The sequence below is a fragment of the Hirundo rustica genome, chromosome 3 (assembly GCF_015227805.2).
Source record: "Hirundo rustica isolate bHirRus1 chromosome 3, bHirRus1.pri.v3, whole genome shotgun sequence".
Lineage (NCBI taxonomy): Eukaryota > Metazoa > Chordata > Aves > Passeriformes > Hirundinidae > Hirundo > Hirundo rustica.
The window spans coordinates 53469450-53488772 of NC_053452.1; the positions used below are offsets into that span (position 1 = coordinate 53469450).

At 41.0% G+C, this 19323-nt stretch overlaps 1 protein-coding gene across 8 annotated transcripts in view; it reads right to left on the reverse strand.

The window, feature by feature from the left end:
* Positions 1-19323, reverse strand: part of HIVEP2 (HIVEP zinc finger 2) — a 135654-nt gene that overhangs the window by 51487 nt on the left and 64844 nt on the right. The window lies entirely within an intron of this gene.

The window sequence follows — 19323 nt, forward strand, 5'->3', positions numbered from 1 at the left end:
ACAGTCCTTCAGAGCAATGTGGCTCCAGCAATCAGTAGTTCTCCTGTGGTTTCTAACTTGCTGTGGGCTAGGATACACATCAATTAATGCATGTCAAAGTGAAAACAATAGACATACAAGGCCAGTAGGTGCATACAATGATGTATTTTCATACATGATATATACAAAAAGCCGGGTAAACAAAAAGCATGAGGTGTCTTTATAGTATCTTTACATTTAGGCCTTGTCATTCCAAGTGTTCTGCCTAATTTCTGTCTACTTTTGAAAACATCATGCCCAAATCCTAACTTAAGATCACGTAATTTTTAATAAATGCAAATACTTTCCTGTTATTGAACCAGAGCAACGTGATTGTCTTTCATCCTGCTCCTTTCCTATTTAGCACTGTGCTTTATAAGTGAGATCACCTCAAGGAATTCCCTTTTCCATATGATACTAGTATGTTTTAGAAAGTATGTTATTAGCATACACTGTGAAAAACAGTCATAATCCTTACATTTCTCTTTACATGTGATGGCACTCTGGGAAAGACCACAAAGAAAGCATGTTCGGAATGCAGAGGACCTGCTGTAGGCACGTGTGCAGGAGTGTATGTGCATCCGAGGCACAAAGCACCAGGAGATATGTTCATTCATGTGTTAGACACATTAGACAGCCAAAGGCTGCTCTGCTTACACCTTGCAGGGAGTAGGTTATTGAATACCCTTCACTGGGGCATGCAGACAAGGCACCAGGAACTGGAGACTCAGATCTAATTTGTACACAGCGGGGCTGGCTGCAACGCCCACCTTATAAGTACTGAGGCAGCAAACCTTCAGTGATCTTGTAGTGACAACGTACTCCAGTGGGCCTGGCTGTTCTGATTTTGCAAAGACCAGTGTGAACACACAGACAACCACAGCATGCATTTTGCTCAGGGCACTTTCTTTCAGGCTTCCCTGAACACCCACATGTGAGCATCCCAGGTGGATGTGCTCCTGCACAGGGCAGCACTCCAGGGGTGCGCAGGACTCCAGCAAGAAGTGCGACTCATGTCGCCCCTTCTCCTGCTCTCTTGCCCTGGTTGTGTCACTGGGCTCTGGCTGGCTACCATCTCAGGTGATCAGGTACCACAGCAAAAGAAGGTACATGCTCCTCAAGGGCTTACCCAGGTCATGGTAGAGGAGCATGTCAGAGGACCTGGAGAAGAAAATCTCAAACTTAGCACACTTAACATGCAGATTTGCGCCTGTGGCCTGACGATACCATATCCTGAAGCCAAAGCAAACTTCCCTCTGCTTCCATCAGGGAAAGCCTGTCCTCTGTGGAGTGGGCAACACATGGTGCTTCCACTGCTAGCAGAGCACAGATGTGAGCTAGTGGAAACAAGGTGCCAAAAGCTGAAAGGTAAAGCAGGCCTGGAACTGGCTGGCAATAAAACAGATACACTTATGCTGGTTTTCCCTGCAACGTGTGCTACCAGCAACAAAAACAAAAATCAAATGATAATGTGTTATTGACCAGCAATGTCAACAGCAGTCTATACAGGCATCTAAGTGTATAAAATAACATACGCTCTGGCTGCAGCCCCTGGTGCTTTATCACACCAATCTACAGCTTTCTAGGAAATGATCTGGGTGTGAAGCCAGGAACCACTTCTGAACCTTTGAACAGACAGGGCCCAATATGGTTTTAATCTGTTGGTGAAACGGCTCTGCTCAAGGGCAAAACTCCATATTTAGCAGGACCAGCATTTCAATCGCTACTTTTACCATTGACCTGAAAAATGTCCCAGCCAAAAAAGCAAAGCAAAGCAAAAAAGAAGTCATGATGAGTCCTTATTCTTCCATCGTTCAGTAGGACCTAGAGGTACTCTGGATTATAGCATCCTCCCCCTGGTGGGACATGGATACCTTCCAGCCCTAAAGCAGATACTCCTGTACTTTCACAGGCCAAACTAGTTTTAGTGATGTTGGCTACACTTGCACAGAGTTTTTAATTAATATGCATCATGAACTTGTTTATCCTATCTGCAACCTAACGACAAGGGGTTTTATTCTCATTTACACTCAATCCTCTTTATGGCAACCTGGCAGAAACAGAGGAGACTCATGAAAAGAGAATAAAGCCATAAGTGAAAGATATAATTTATGGAACAAAATCACACTTCTGCTGCTCCAGCTTCATAGAGAGGGTTTAAATTGAAATCTACGAGGAACACTATATTCCATTTTGCCCTAACTTATTTTTAGCTCAAAACTGATGGATCCAATGTCTTCCCTCTTGCTGTGGTAACCTGACTATCTTAACATAGCTCCTCAAAGAATACTCTAGCATCTGATCCATTCAATACAGGCTGGATCTATTTCTGAGTATTTAAGAAACTTAATCATGACTTACAAGGAAGCAAAGTATTATCCAAACCAAGATCTGGTTAAGGACAGCAGGGTTTTGTCCTGGCAGTACTAATGCATCTCCTTACTAACCTATCTTCTCACAGTAGCACTGGTTCTAGCAAACAGGACGTGGTCTGAAGGAACAGCCAACCTGCAGAGTCTCTAACAAGCCCAGATAATGCATCTGTCATCAAACAGGATTTTGCTGCCTAATTAAAGCCCCCAGAGTTATTGTTTGGATAATACTTTGTTCCTTTGCTGCAGAAGAAAACGAGTGTGCCTCCAATACCTGCCCACCGAAGACACACAGCAATGTAACCACCACTGCTGAGCATTTTCTAGTGTTTAGAAGTTGCTAGACCTCTTCTTACAACTTACAAATGATTGGGCAAAAGGAAATTACATAATGTTGCATCAGAGGAGGTTTAGACTGGATATTAGGAAAAACTTTGTGGAAAGAGTTGTCAAGCCTTGGGACAGGCTGCCCAGAGCAATGGTTGAGTCACCATCCCTGGAGGTATTTAAAAGACGTGCAGATGTGGCACTTGGGAACGAGGCTTAGTTGTGGACTTGGCAGTGCTGGGTTAACAGCTGGACTTCCAACCTAAATGATTCTGTGATTCTATTTGGTCATACCTGGTCATGACTCTCCTAATCTCCTGCAGTTGTTTGCCAGCCGTTGGGACTATGAATAGACAAGCTCATCAGAAGGGAAATGAGAGTATGAAAATGACAGCATGTCTCACTGTTTGGAAGAGCTTTTTCAATTTGAACTTTGCCTCTCAAACGCTCTGGGAATAGCCTTTTACACGGGACCTGGAAACACAGGCAGAAGTGCTCTGATAATGACTCTTACACCATCTGCTTTTGAAAGGCTGCTAGCAGCCTTGGCAACCTCTGTAGTCATTTTCTAGCAATGTAACTATACCTTCAGTGGTGAAACAAAAATGTAACAGAGGCATCAGCATCATCTGACAATAAGAATTAATTAATGTCATGGATCAACAACAAAATCTTTGCTTTATATTACTTCTTATATATTTGTTAAACTGACACTTTAAGGTCAGTCGAGGGTAGGGGGTTGACAGGGAGATTCCCGTGCACCTTCCAAAGCAAAAAAAGTCAGAAATCTCATGTGTATTTTCATCAGAAACTAAAATTTTTGCAAAGCAACTGGATAATATTTTATTGTTAATTATTCAAAGATTCTAAAATAGTAAAGTTAACAGGTTAAATTGCTTCAAGAGTACAAAGGGCAAATAAAGCCACGCTCGTGTTGCTCCTTAACTGGCTTGCAGCAGATAGCATTCCAGCACAGACTGTAACTTACCCTGGTTTGGGAATTTACCTAAAGCCTCACTTTGACCACATCTGTAAGGCACCATTAAGTTGCAGCCAGGTTCCAGGATTATACAGAATAATTTGTACTAAAGAAGAGACAGGCAATATGGGTTGAAAAATGTGCATACTTCTGCAGTGCATTAACAACCAACTTGAATTCATGACTGGCAACTCAAAACAGTGGGGCTGTATGCAAATCTTCAAATCATCTTGCATGAGTTCCCTCTTTAGAGATGTTTTCTTACTTAATGCAATGAACTGACCATGAAAACATCTGTACTGTAATATGTAGAGAGTGTGAAGCCAGTCAGAGTGGATTTTCTAATATTTTAATTTTCTCATTTTCTCATTTTACTTTTTGCTCCTTTTCTCCTTTTCAAACACAGAAAGTCCATAGAACTCTGTGAGTTATCATCTGTAATGGGAGAAATAAGAGGTCTAAAATTTGCTTGATTGCAGCTATGATGCATTAAGTTCCAGGCATCAATCTCAATCGCAGCACTTTTTCTCCAAATGGGCAATATTTTACAGTTATCACCCTCTAAACAAAATATCATTTATTATACACACAATTTGATAGCTATGGCAGCTAAGACTAGAAGCAAAAAATCTTCTGACATGAGGAAGGCAATGTCATACTTTAAATTGACTTCATATGATCAATGCCAGAAGACAATCAGCTGTGAAATGATGTTCATGCCCTGATCAAATGCAATCATACCATATGCAATTGAATTTGGAAAAAGTGAAAGAAAATTATTCCCATTAGTTTACTGGTGTCCTTAATGTGTTCAAACAAATCGTCTTTGAACGGATTAATTAAAATACTTAAAGCAACTCTACCTTTGCCCTCTTAATTCCAGGTCATTCTGGCAGCTCCTGATACTGCAGAAATATGTTTTCCTGCAACCAGTTTGATAAAATTAACAGATCAAATTTTGAACTACTTCCAAAGTAAAAGGTATATAATTTATTTTTTGAATCAAATGTCTCTATGCTGTAAACATTTTTGTCTTCATTATTAAAACAGCAAGAGATTTGAAGCCTGTTTTATTTTTCAGTATATATGCTTCTTTTGTTTTCCACGATTTTCTCAATAGCAGTGTGGTAGCCCATTAAAATTTGTTTCATAGACCGCTTTTCTTCATTTTGGGATCCCACTAACACAATGTTGCAGATCCCAATGCAAAGAGCACTAAGAAATCTTTGTAAAATTTCAGTTTGTTCAAATTTGTACATGCATAAATTTATGTGCATACATATGTTTATCTACATAAATATATGTAGATATCCATATGTGTATATTTATATATATTATATAAATAAAAATAGACATATTTACTAATGCATGTGTGTTAGTGGAGCTGGTTTTATTGTCTCTCAGGCTCTGCATTACAAAAAAAATTTAACTAAAAGGAACATCTGTGAACTTTGTTTACTTTATATGTAGGTAATTCACTTTATTAAAATCAAGAACCTGATTTCTTCCTGGGAGCCTCCCTATGTTATCTCCTCTATCTTCAGAGCCAGTCTGCCCAGGAGCTTATTTTGCTGCCACCGCTGAAACTATGATTTTGGGTTACTTTTTTCACTTCAGCCAGGAGCTAAATTAGCAAGAGCACATCCCCCTAAGTATAGGTCTATAACATCACTGCAAAAAACGGTTTAGACACTGCCAGCTGAGACAAGCACCCTCAGTAACCAGGCTTGATGCTTTTAGACAATGGTCAAGCTGACAATTGACACAGTGTCCTCAAACACACATTGCTCAAACCACTTGCCTAGGCTGCTGCTGCCAAGAGGGCTGTTTGAGCAGGCAGCTGGCAGGAAGATGGGAGTACATCTGGCGATCCTCCGAGAGTAGGCAGGGAAAATGAAAACATCAGATCTCAGCCAAGCCCAAGATAGGATTCTAGGTAAAGCTCATGCTCTCTGGGATCCAAACATGTTCTTTGGCAAAACAGACTTTGGCAAAATCATCATGAGGAACCTCCCACACTGAGTGGCCTTGGCTTCCATTCTCTCTTTGAATGACTATGCTGCTATGACACCCACGCATTGGGGAAAACCACTGCAGCAAGGCAGACAATTAAGAAACTGAGGCAGAGGCACTAAGTGGCCATTAAGGCCAATAAGTCAGTAGGCTACAATATGGCAGGTATCCCACTAGACCATGGCAACCACTTGAGCTGTCAAAACTATCTCCATCTCCATCTCCATCTCCATCTCCATGAAAAGACCGTTGCAACATCAAGCCCATGGCAGAGTAGTGGCCACAGTGCTGGACAATCTCAGCAGCAGGCGAAAGTTAACTTGTCCCTGAGAAGCTGGCAACTGGTCAGCCATGCAGGATACCAGGAGGGAAGTGGGATGTCTGTGAGCAATTGAGTTTTGCAGCAGGGAAAATAATCGAAGGATTTAGAGTCTGTTTACAGTGTTTTGGTTGTTACCTGCAAAATCTAAGCCAAGGTTCCCTATAAAATAAAAGTAAGAGCTCAGTGAGTCTGGCGTTAATCAAAAGTACAGACTTCACTCAGGACACTCAGAATTTAGACCATCTAAGCTGAGATCAGTCTCAGACAGTTGCAGAGACAGCTTGTACAGCACAGAATTACACAAGTGTAGTTTCAGGTTGGCAGTCCCTGTATAACACCATCATTGGCAGCTGATCACTTGTCTTGAAAATCTGAACGGGCCACCAAACCATCTCTGAGCACACAATTTTATAGCCCTTCTGCTATAAAATTGTGGACATCATGTCCTTCTGCTGGACATCATGTCACATTTCACAAGGAAACTACCTCACTATTCCTTGTTAGTGCCATGTCTAGAGAGGGACTGTTTAAAGCGTCCTTTCTCCCAGTCCCTCCAGTCTAGTCCTCTAGGTCTTATGACTACCAAGACAAAGGCAGCAGTGGTATTTGGTCCTTCTCAGTGAGGCAAGATCCCTCTGCACTGATGTCACTCTGCTCTTGGGGTGTGCTCAGTAAGTCAGTAATTTGTCATGAGCGTGGGCCCCATCCATACATGGCAGGCTGGAGGAGGAATGACCTCAAACTCTACTTCTAATCCAGGGGGCACTGCCAAAGCACAGTGTTTGAGTTTGATGCATGAAGCGCAGAGATATTTTCAGCTACTGAATCACACTTTTGGCTCCACAGCTAACTTGAACTTCTCCTTAGCTTTGTTTACAATTATTCGCATTTTGTGGTCACCATTGACTCTCAGAAAAATAGGTGGTGTTTTAAAGAAAAAAACCCCTACATAATCATAAATGTGAAGTTTTGTTTTTTTTTTTTTTTTAATAAATTTTATTTGAATGACTTCTATTTTATTCTCTTGCATGTGTGGAGGAGTGGAGTTGAACAGATTACTAATAGATTATGGTGCATCACCAATGTCTGGCTTCTTTATTTCATGTTCCAAATAATGCTATTAAATGCTACCAGTGAATGTTTTCTAATGATTTTTGTGTCCAACGCAAGAAAGAAAGAGTCTTGAAAAACAAGGCAGTTCAACAGCAGTTAGCTTGGACACAGCTGCACAAGAGCTCTTAGCTATATATTTCTATAGCTGAAGCAAAAATATTTTGTATACTTGCCCCATGAAACCACATTCACTTGACCACAATTCACAACCATAATTTGAAACTGGCAGTAATGAAAAAGCAAAAACATAATTTTACAATACAAAGGGCATACATCTTAATTGGCTCATCCTGCCCACTACAACTGCATCACCTCTCTGTCACTGTGGCCTGAGCCTACTCTCACTGATTTGGGAGGAAAGCTCTGGCAGAGAAATTATGCAACCTCAGTCACAGCTAAGCAAGTAATTTAAGCATATGCTTAATTCCATCTCTAATCAGTAAAGTCAATTCAGCAAAGCAAAGCATGTGCTCAGATCAAAAGTGAATAGGTGGTGTGCATTTGAATATTGGTTTTTCACGGGGTGAGGATGTTGCACAGAACTTCCCTCGATTTCCTTTGGAGCTTATCAGGCTGGAAGAAGGTAGAATTCAGCTGTTAATCAAGCTGTCACTCATGCAGGTAAAGTCTTTTTAACTCATCCACTCATCGGTTAAGCAAAAACAAAATTTAAAAAAGCCATGGGACATATCCTTGGAGTGGACATAGATATATATACATATACATACTACATATACTATGGATTGCAAAAGTCAACGCAAAAGAAATGAGGTAAGAAGCTACCATAGGAAATTCTGTACATACATTGCTGATGAACCTCACTGAGCCTTTTCACAGAGTGAATTGGGAGCTTTTCTTATCTACTGGAAGACAAGTGAAAAATAATGGGCATTCAGACTCTTCATTTACATTTTCCTCATGTGGCAACAAGGAAGGAGTGGGGATAATAAATAGTCTACTTTGATAAGGAATGTGGCTCTTCCCTTGATGGACTGAAGTAACAGGGCAGCCTCTAACATCATCTGAAACCTATTCTTTTCCTTTAAATTTCATTCAGTCTTCGCAAGCAACATTAATCTTACAGAGACGACTTCCAGCCAAGCACAGATCCCCAGGAGCATTCCTCGACTGCAGACAAGTGGGAAAGGAAAAGCCTGTTGCAAAGAGCAGGGCTGGAACCAGTCATAGGGAATTTATGCCCAGCAGCAGGCTGCACCACTTGCCTGCCTCTGCCCTTCTCCCTAGATGAAGGAGCCTTATCTACCTTTGCAGATATCAGAATCAATTACAAATACCATGGGACTGCCCTAAATTATGCTCTGCTGCCTGAGGCTGCTTTCTGCCAAGCTCCCAAGCAAGTCCCCATAGAAAAAAGCTGTGGGGAATGTGGGGAAGGGAGCTCTGAGGGCCAGGCTCTACCTGTTCTGCTCCTCCAGCTGCTGTCAATGCACTGACTTGTTCTCTGTTTAAGATTGCAATCTGTCCCTGCCCCAAAGGTGCTGTCAGCTGTACAAATGTTTTCAAAAATTAAACAACCCCAGAAAAATACACATTAGGCAAACATCTTCTCTCTTCCCATAGGGCACAACATGGAGCACTAAGCATGAACAAAAATGGACCAAAGAATGCACAGAGACATTGTGGGAAAAAACTTTTTTAGTGAAGGGCTTCTCTGCTTTCTTTACAGCCATTAGGACAGTGATAATGCTGAGCTGGCTGGTCAGCCACTAAAATTGGATCAATTGAGACACAGAAGAGACAATTGAAAGCAAGGAGACAAACAGCAAAAATAAGTGAGACAGTAGATGGAAAGCAGAAATGCAAAGTCTAAACTGCAGCTGTAATTCTGCTGGTAACAGTCACATTTAAGAATAGTTCAGTTTGCTTTCCAGCTTTGGAGAGGAAAAGAGTTTTTTTATTAAAAACCCCAACTTGTTAGCTGAACTGCTGTGGGTTTCCCCAAATATTTTGCGGGACAGGAAAATTATTTTCCTCCAAGCTTAGGAATGCAGAAACATTTCTAAGAAAGGGCAAATTTCTGACAACCCTCTGGTGTTGTGCTGGTACTGTTGGGAGGGGAGAGGAAGGTCACATCAATAAAATCTATAGCCACAAGTGAAAGAGATGTGTTTTAGTTGCTGCTGGCCAGGGGTCAGTCCCTGGCACAGTTCAGAGCTCTCCCATGGTAGCACAACTTCCTTAGTCTTTCTCCTTTACTAGTACGACTCTTACAGTAAGGCAGGAAAAGGGTAGTTATTGTTGTAGCAATGTTTTTGTAGGTTTATTTGGCAGCTTTTCTAGCAGGATTTTAGTATAGTTTTGATAACATGCAAGTATGGGAAAGAAGGATTTCCACATTGGCCAAAGAAACAGTTGTGGCAAGACTACCTATTTTTAACATGGTTTATTCCTAGCACTATTTCAGACACAGTATTTTCTCTCCCATCTGTTGACACAGTTGTTTTGTTTCTCTGAAGACATAGTTGTCTGTCTCTTGGAGGAAAAAACGAACACCCATGAATAGTTCCAGAGAAAAACATGAGACCAAAACCCAATCAAACAGTGACCTGGTCAAAAGGTAACACTGGCAAAGCTTTATGATATAAATATACAGCAATTCCTCAGATGCCTATTAAAATTTACATCAGGTATTTTAAGCGTGACTGTGAATCTTTGAAATTCAGATCTGGTATATTCAGCAACTAACTAAGATGGTTTATTGATCTTAGGGGTCTGACTGCAAAACTGCTATTGGAGCAATGTACCAGTCTGTTCAGGAGGAAAGCAGACACAGAGTAAGGTGCAAATACTTTCTTTAATAAGAGAATGAAAAAGTAATGAGGGCACCAAGGGGAAAAACATAAACCTCAAAGGCTGATAAAAATTAAACTGGTAAAACAGGACAAAACCTTAAGCAATCCTTCTATCACTCAGGTTGCCAGGCTCTTTTCTCTGATTTTTAGTGATAATTTTTTTTTGCCTTGCTGGACTGCTGGAGTTTATGGTTATGATCTCACAGGTAATCTGAAAACCTTATCTCCTCTCAAAGGCATTTCAGGCAGCTTGAGAGCTGGTAGGTGGAAGCAAATAAAACTGAAGCATGGCTATGGTAGGACCTCTGCAGATCACTAAAGCACCTCTGTTCTTGTAGGACAGCCTATTTGCTGGAAAAGCTGCAATATGAAAACCTGATATATTAAAGGTCAAGACTCCAATACAGAGAAGACTCATCTGTATTGTGTTTTAATTTCTTTTTATGCCAAGAGGTGCCTAGGGTTCTGAAGAGGTGACAGAAGGATAAATCATGCATGACAAACTGGAACAGAAGACAAGGCTGTATCCAGAATAGGATAGCTCTGCTGGGTGCAGCTGTCCAAGCACACTGTACTGACAGTGTTCCCAGCACAGCCTTCATTCGTAGCAGCAAAATTATGCTATTTGCTGGCACAGCTTTTTCCTGAGGTCCATCTTCCCTCATCCAACACACTACGTGTTTCAGTAAAAGTTAAGGTTTGTTCTAAATGTATCCACAGTGAGAGCTTTTGTGTGTGTTAGAGAACAAGTCAAGGATCAAGCCTCTTTACACCTTTGCCCAAGACAGCAGAGACAGCAAAAATCAGTAAAACAGGCACGTTCCTCATTTGACTGGAGTAAGAAATCCTTTGTAAAGGCTTCAATTCTGGTTTCTGCCCCTATTGGGAATCTTACCTTCTCATGCACTTTTGCAGAAATGTAGAGATAAAATGTCTCACCACACATGCCCTTATCAGAAAGGTTATGGTATTTCCACAAGCAAAAGAAGTTTCCAGCACTCCCATGACTGACCCCAGCTCGTGCTCCACCCTGTTCCATAGAAGGCTCACCCACCTGGCCCTGCCCATAGCAGTAAGGCTGAGCCCAGGCTAAGCACCCTTCCCCAGAGCCACGGGAAGGGGGAAGCAGACAGTGGGCTTGGTGCCACTGCCTGCTGCAGGCATAGCCTTCACCCAGGATGGAGAAGGGAGGACCATGATGTACAGAGACATGAGAGAAAATTATGCCAAACCAAGTGCAGGTACAGTGTGGGCAGTTTAAGATCACAACCAAATTCACCGAGACGATGAAAACAACTGATTTAAGATGTATTTTAAAAATAATTTTATTATAAAACTTTCAGGAGCTGTTTTTAACTGTGAAATTATATTCCAGGTATGCTATATGGTATGCCCTAATGGTCACACTTTTTTACCTGATTTAAGATTTTTAGAGTGTTGTCTGTGATTTTCCTAAGCGACTTTAACATGCCTTTGAAGAAATTAGGACCAGCAAAGGATCTGGCAGCATACTCACACAAGCTTTTCAGCCTGATAAATGGGCTTACCTGCTCACCTGCCTTTGGTTTGACGATGTCTACAGCTGCAGTCAGTCATTGGCCACCCAGTATTATCTAATTTTTTATAAAACATACAGTACCTATTTTAGGAAGGCTGGACTTACTCCAGGCTACTATGGTTTCCATAGACAGGAAGCTTGAAGGTTTGGGATTAAAACAGCAGGAGGTTGAAAAGAAAATTGAGGACCTGGAAATAACAACTGATAGTCCTGACGCAATCCTCACTGAGGACACCTCAGCTCTGAAAAATGTAATCAACAGCCTGGAGAATCATCTCAGATGAAAGGCTAGGTTTTGGAGGCCAGTGGAAAGCTCCTGCAAGGACAGTTACAAGACAGGTTCTGATATAATTTTCCATAAGAGTTTCATGAATTTCTCCTCAGCATCATGTAGGAAAACATGATATAAAAGCCATCCCAGCACATCTTATTTAAAGGAAAATGTTGTTGGCTAAGAGCTATGACAGCATGCCTTCCTCTGGCTATGGAAGCTAAAGGTCCTTCTGTCCCTACTTGTTCAGTGCTGGCTGAAGGCTCACATTTCTACCTCATTCAGTGTGAGCCCTCCACTGACCTTCAACCAAAGCCAACCCAGATGGCTTTGCCTGGAGTAAGAGGCAGAGTACTTCCACAGCTCTCCTCACAAGTAGGGTGGTGGGGTAGTAATCTCCAGCCTGTAAGCAATGATGATCCATGGTCATCTTTAACCTGTGCAGTCCCTCACAATTCTTGTCCACTGTCTGAGATCTGAAGCATAGGCAGAGTTATAGAAAAGGCAAGACGGAAAGTTTAACTTGCTGCATCACTAAAGTAATAGCTGAAGAAATAAGCTTACCAAGAACGCTACTGAACTTAAGGCCCTAAATAAAAATTATCTATGATGTGGTACTTGACAGAAGACTCATTTCTTCAGGGCAGACACAAAGGTTTTATCCCAAATTTTCAGAGCTCATGAATGTTGTTGTAGACAAAGTACCCCCCTTGAATATCCTTTGTGATATTCAAGACAAGAAAGACTCCAAAGAGTGTACTAAACCTATCCCTCTCTAAACTGCCATTTTTACTATGCCCTGAAAACTCATTAAAAAGCAGTATATTTTTTTAAAAAAAATACTGACCTTTAAAACACAAATGATAATGCAGGTGAGCAGAGCCTCCACTAAATTTGATGCCTCTGTTTCAAAAGCTAGGTGTCAGCTCAAACAGTTACCGTAACACTAAATGGCAGAAAGAGACTGGCTGACTTAAAGAGACTGGCAGGGATTAGCTAAACCCGATTTCTGAGGATGTTTCATATTAACATATGGTATCTTCAAGGCCTGGTTGCCCCAGGAAACAGAGAAATGGAAAAACAGGTTTTTAGGCTACCTTTGCTTTCTCTGCTGCATTCAGTTGAGCTTTGGTGCAGCTGCAAGCAAAAGACTAAGGAGTATAAAGTGGCAATTTCACCAAGACTCGTACCCTTAAACTCTCAAGGTTTGATTTTATGTTAGGGCTCCTGCTCAAAAATTAGTAAAACCAGAAAAAGAGTGAGAGGCCGCTCTGATTGCAGAAGCTCCAACCAAGGAAAAATTGCCCTAGGAAAGGAGACAAGAAAAGGCACTTAAAAATGCTTCTGGATAACAGAGTCAACACATAAGGCTCAAAAAAATGTTTCTACCAGGAAAACATAATACCATACTAAGAACATAAGAAATCAAGCTAAAGGCCTCTCATGAAGAATAAGACACAACAAACCATAGTGAGCACTCAGAAATTTAGATACAATGAATGGTTAAAAAAAGTGACAAGGTAGGGAAAAAGGGACAAAACAGATCCCTTCTGAATTTTACATCTCCAAAGAATCATTCAAATTCTCACTCGAGCATTTCCAGAGATTGTTACCATGAATTCTGATTCAGGTAGGTACAGCAGTTATACTAAAATTTAGTCAATTATGTCCCAAACTATTGCACTGTTCTAGAGCCTCTGTGATCACCATAAACTGCTTACATGATAGAAGAGCAAGCACTCAAAGAAGCCATTTTCTTTCTGTCAGGACTATTTCAGAATAACGAGATCCCAGGAAGAGGCTCCAGACGGAGCCTGATGAACTTTGCATGACCTTAGGACAGGTAAAGCACTGCTCACCACTTCTCAAAGGATTGCTTACTAATACACCAATCCTATAGCAGTTTCAAATGTGATTAAAAGAGGATAAGTAAATTGAGTCAGATTAACTTTGCTGGTGCTACTCCATTTCTTTCACTCTGACAAGTCAAAGAAATTCTTAACTTGAACTGCAGATGTAGGTTTTGGCACCTATGTTCCAATGCTTTTCATACCATTTCATTACAACTAGTCCTGGCAATGAGCAATGAAGTCCTCAGTGGGTTTGCAGATCATCACAGCAACATGATTTGAAAACTTGATCCAAATATCGTAAAAGTCAATGGAACCTGGACTGAGACCAAAGAGAAATGCTCTTCCCTGCCAGAAGTGATCGTCTATACGTCATGTTGCTTCTGTGGATAAAAGTGAATCTTTGCCCATGCACCGATTTTAATTACTTAACAATACAGCCTGCTTCTGAACAATGTAGTGTCATGAAAGAAAACATAACCTGGCACAGAGAAAACATGTCTTCAATTAGAAATTACACTGAATACAGTCACTGTTGAGTGAGACTATCACACTATTACTCAAGGGTATGCACATACATACGAATACACACGTCCACCAGCTTACTGATCCATAAGTCCTCTAAAACCCTGCCCTGGGAACCTGCATCACAACAGACATTTGTCTCAGAAGAGGTGTAGCTCATGTGGCTATGGGGACACAGATTGTATCTCACCTCCCGTGTGAGAGTGTTCTCTAAAAATCTATACATTTCCTATCTTTAAAATATGGAGACATTCCTGTGGGGAAAAAAAAAGAAGTATCATTCTAAGGAAGAAAGACTAAATGTTTTAAGTATAGCCTAAATATTTATAAGATATTTTATTTTTAATACCAATTTCCAGAGATTATCCATAAACACAAACACACTATTGAATTTATTTAATAATTATTCGGCATTTTACATCTGCAATAAATGCAAAGCAGTATTTGTCGTATTTTTATCTTACATGCTGTTCTTCGCACAGAGGGCTTTTTTGTCAATAGGGCTGTAATAACTCACATACCAACTGGAAGAATAAGTCAGTCTGACAAGAGTTGAATCTGAAGAGAACAAAAAACACCAAAACATTTGGGATAGAAGCCACCTCTAAACAGGTCATCCTAGGTCACCTATAACAGTCATTTAACTAGTCTAGACGTGACCGACTCCACACTCTCCCATGGCAGTTTGCTCCACTGACCTAAATGTTGTATTGTAGTAAACCCCTTTCCAATATCAAACAGTCTAGAGCAAAGTACTCCCTGCTGGAGTTTAACCAGAGTATTTTCCCCCCAGTTTCTCTTCAGCAACATATGAAAGTATCTTCCAGGCCCATTCATTCCAGCCCTTGCAGATATGTATGTGCACCTAAAGCTCTGACTTAGGCTCTTTCCAGACCCAATGTACCTAGATTTCTCTTAAACACACTGTCAGTTCGACTTTGGGGTTTTCCATCTTCCTGAAGAATCTTGTGAATTGAGATTGCCCCCTGACTCTTTGATTTTGTGGACTGAAGAGGATTTTAAATATTTTCACCAAGTCTAGTTAGGAATTCAATTTATGAGGATTCAAGTTAAAAATACGTCATTGCACAACTCCCTGTTTTATAGCGGCATTTGTGCTTTCAAATTTAATATTGTTCTCCCAAGAGATACCTAAATAAAATCCCACATACAAGATCAATACTCAGATAAATGAAATAACTGGAATTAAATACCACTCTTCTTCAGGATGTGCCTTGTAATTCCAGGGTACTTCCACCCATACAACGGAAGAGTGTTACCTCCCTGCATAAACTTATGTCACCTCCATTAGAGAGTGCTCAGAATGAAGACACATCAGCACAAAGATTACCTGAACATTTACACAGAACATCTGGATGCTGTTGAGGTCACACCAAATTCCAGTAGCAGGAACTTGAAATCTACTTCTGATCTGCCTGGTCTGCAACCATGGCCCTTATCCTTTTATTTTTAAGTAACACCCTTCACCTGTTATTTGTGACACACCTGTGCTCCCAACACAGAGGAGGTCCAGGAGCACAGGAGAAGCTGGTGGCCTCCTCTTGCTTACTGAGAGAGTCTTTGGCTGAGCTGCCTGGAGTCACACACTAGGTGTGCAAGGCATATGCCACCAAACATCCACCTGCCAATGCCTAACACAGATCCCTCAGAGTGATGTCTGAGCAACCCATAAAGACAGACTGGGGGGGATCAAGTTCTCCATCTGTGACAGAACACCTATGCTGGTTTTGATACCTGAAAAAATGCAGTTTCCCCAACTGTGGCTTTAAAACACAGCATTCATTGTATTACGATATCTGGAACTTAAAATCAATTATTTGCCGGTAATATAAAACAATTTTTCCATTTTTCCAATGAAAATACATGCCTAAAGTGCTAAAGACACAAGAAGAGGAGACTTATTTTCCTCTGTTTAGACACAAAGATTGTCAGAGTGTATCTGAACGGCTCTGCTCCACTACCACTTCAAAGGGCTGCAATATAAAACTCATCCAACTTGTTTTCAAAATCAATACATAGAAGGTTTGGGTTTCCTAGTTTTTCACTGTTTCAACAAAGAGAGGACACCACTGCTGCGACTGCCTTTGCCTAGTGCCAGCATGAGAAGCTGAAAACAGATTACAATAGCAGGGCACGAGCAATTTCTATATTAAGGGGAGAACCGTAAAGTGTGATACAAACAGACAAGCATTACGTCTTACAACATGCAGCTCAGAAGACAAGCTTATGGACCATAAAATGAATTATATAACCCAGCTTGTATTATGTCTTCTGAGACCTTGGGTAGGCCACTACCTTTGAGATATATATATATATGAGATATATATAATATATATAATTATTTCCCCAGAAAACTGTCAAGTTACATTCCTTATATAACACTGCTGCAGTGCTAACCTGAAGCATAATGACTGTGCTCATTATAGGGTTATTATGAGTTCTGAGAAGAGCTGTCAATAATTTAATTTTTTCCATATAAGGTAAAACACCAGGTTTGTTACAAGGGAATCCCAGTTACATCTGTTTGAAACATTAATTACAGTAATATACAGGTTAAGAGCCGTAACCATAGGTCTCCCTCCAGCAAGACACCCAAGCTGGTAGCTCAGGGGTGTGCAGGACAAGGAAAAGGGATGCTGCAACCTTAGCTGCGGGACCTGGCCGTAGCGTACAATCCTCTTCATCCTTGCACTGAAGAAGACCTGACACAATCCCGCAGTGCTTATGGCCAAAGAGACTCAATGTTTTTTGTATAAAACATATAATACCTATACAAAGTAAATTTTCTGGATAGTTCAGTCTAGACTTTTTTTTTTTTTGTCATTTTTGCTGTCAATTCAGTTCAGCCTATTAAATACTGTGAAAATAAACAGTCTTCAGCAGGGATTTATAGTCCAATCACATAATCTCAATTTCTTTCAGAAAAAGACCTATTGACCCAGTTCTTCAGTTTTCACATACTGCAGGTTCAACTTTCAGATGTTATGATTACGTTGTGATTAGGTTTTGCCAATGGCTTCCTATATACTGCAAGATAAACTGATACCTGTGCAGTTAGGTTCCAAACGTGTTAAATCAATTTGATAATGACAGGGCAAGTAGGTAAGTCTCTAGCTCCTTCCTGTCCATTTATAGACTTGTGGGGTTTTTGGTCATTTTTTCTCTTAAAGACCTGTAACCTAAAAGTCTTTTAAAGGCCCCATTTCTAGTAAACCAGCTTTTGTTGCTACAAGTTCTTGCAGTAAAAAAGCGTAGGTCTTCCCTTCCAAGGATTCCATTGTATCCCCTACCATCAATATCCAATTGTGTTGTAAAGCATACTGTGGATTCTGTCAAACCCCTTACTGGGGCTTATCCTGGTGTGTTACTGATGTTTGCCTGCACTCGTATTCCCAAGAACCAGCTGGGCTTTGCTCACTGCAGGCTGATTGATCAACAGGAGATCGTGGACTGCTGCAATGCTCGAAGCAGCTGCCTCTGCCTGCTCAGTCTCTCTCTCCCCTAAAGCCTGTGGTCTGCTTCAGTGCAGCCAGGGCTCAGGGCCTGGGCTGATGGATTAGCCCCCCCTGCTATCTGAGAGAGGTTTCAATGACTAATCTTCAGGTGTAAAGGTCACTGAGGGTGAAATGAAAATCCTGGAAACAACATGGAATGCGGGCAAGTTTATTCCAGTGTGTGTGTTAACAGATTTTTTAATTTTTTTTAGCAAACTAGCAAAAGAGAAGAAACCCTAACTTTAGGGCTTTTGCTCCCTCTAGTTTATCTGCCTGCTCCAGGGAGTTCATCTAATGCAGCAAAGTACAAACCAGACAAAGTGAGACAGCCCTGTTTTACAAGCTCACTAATATAATGCACTTCTTAGGCTCCAGCCCACAGTCTGCCACCTTACAGAGCCTCCTCCTGACCCCAGTCCCGAAGGGTGAGCCAGCATTTCATGCCCTCCACTGTCAGACAAGTGACACAGATTTGCAGCTGGAGGTGAGAGAACGGTTGCAAAGAAAGTGCAAACCTTGTCATGTCCACACTGTCTCTACACATCCCTGCCTTCTGCTAGTGCCACTCTCAGCCTGCCCTTTTGGGCTCAGCCTCTACCTCCAGTGGCCCCCAAGCCATGGGGACCAGCACAGGCTCCACTGCCCACCCGAGACGCTGAGGAGTGACGACCAAGAGTCTGCTCCTGCACAATCCATCCCAAACCATAACTCTAAATGTATCTTCAATTCTACTCGTGTATATTATAGGCCCCTGCATGGGGACAAATTATGCTTTCAAAAATATTACAGGAAAATGCTGCAAGTGATTGTCATAAAAAAACCCCATCGTAACTTCATTAAAAATTAACAAAAAGAAAGCATTAGTGTTGTCCTGCCAACTGGGGGTTGGGGTGTGTCTCACATTATTAAATTGAGAAGGCCAGCAATGGAAAGCCTTTTTAGGCTGGTGTTTCCATTTCTTCCTCTTTTGCTTGGTTCAAAAGTCCTGCATAATTAATACTGTAGTACTTAATAAATGCTTATGAACCTACTACCTCTCTGCTTTTTCCATTTAATTAGGTGATTGACTTCAGGCGTACTATAAATTATAATGTCAATTTAATTACTTTTTTAATGTGCACACTTAAAAGATTTATAAACAGGAATCAGGTAATATAGTGCACTCAAAATTAGAAATACCATGAACTAGAGAGAAGCACAAAATAATGACATCTAAAGTATCTCCTCAGTGGCTAAGCAGCTGCAGTGACTGAGAGGTAGGGAATTTAAAGTCTCTGGTACAACTATAGAGAACTGTATATTTCTGTCCAAATGCCCATGTACACCTTTTTTAACTTTTCCTTCCAGCATTTGCACATCTCACTTGACTTCATGAGAGAAACGTAAAGGACTTCCAAGGACAAGTCAGGCTGTGTGCTGCAGTGTCTCTGAGGTAAAGCACTTACAAGAAGCGGAAGACCCTTTCTTTTCTTTTAAACAAATCATAAAACTTCTGCACCACTTCATCATAACACAGTCATTGTTAAAATTTGCAGGGGGGCAAAATCTCCTACAATATTCCAGCTGGCACAGGCAAACTGCCAAAGACCATGGATTCCATCATCTCATGAACAGACCCTTCCTAGTCAGGAGGCAGAAAAGTCTGAG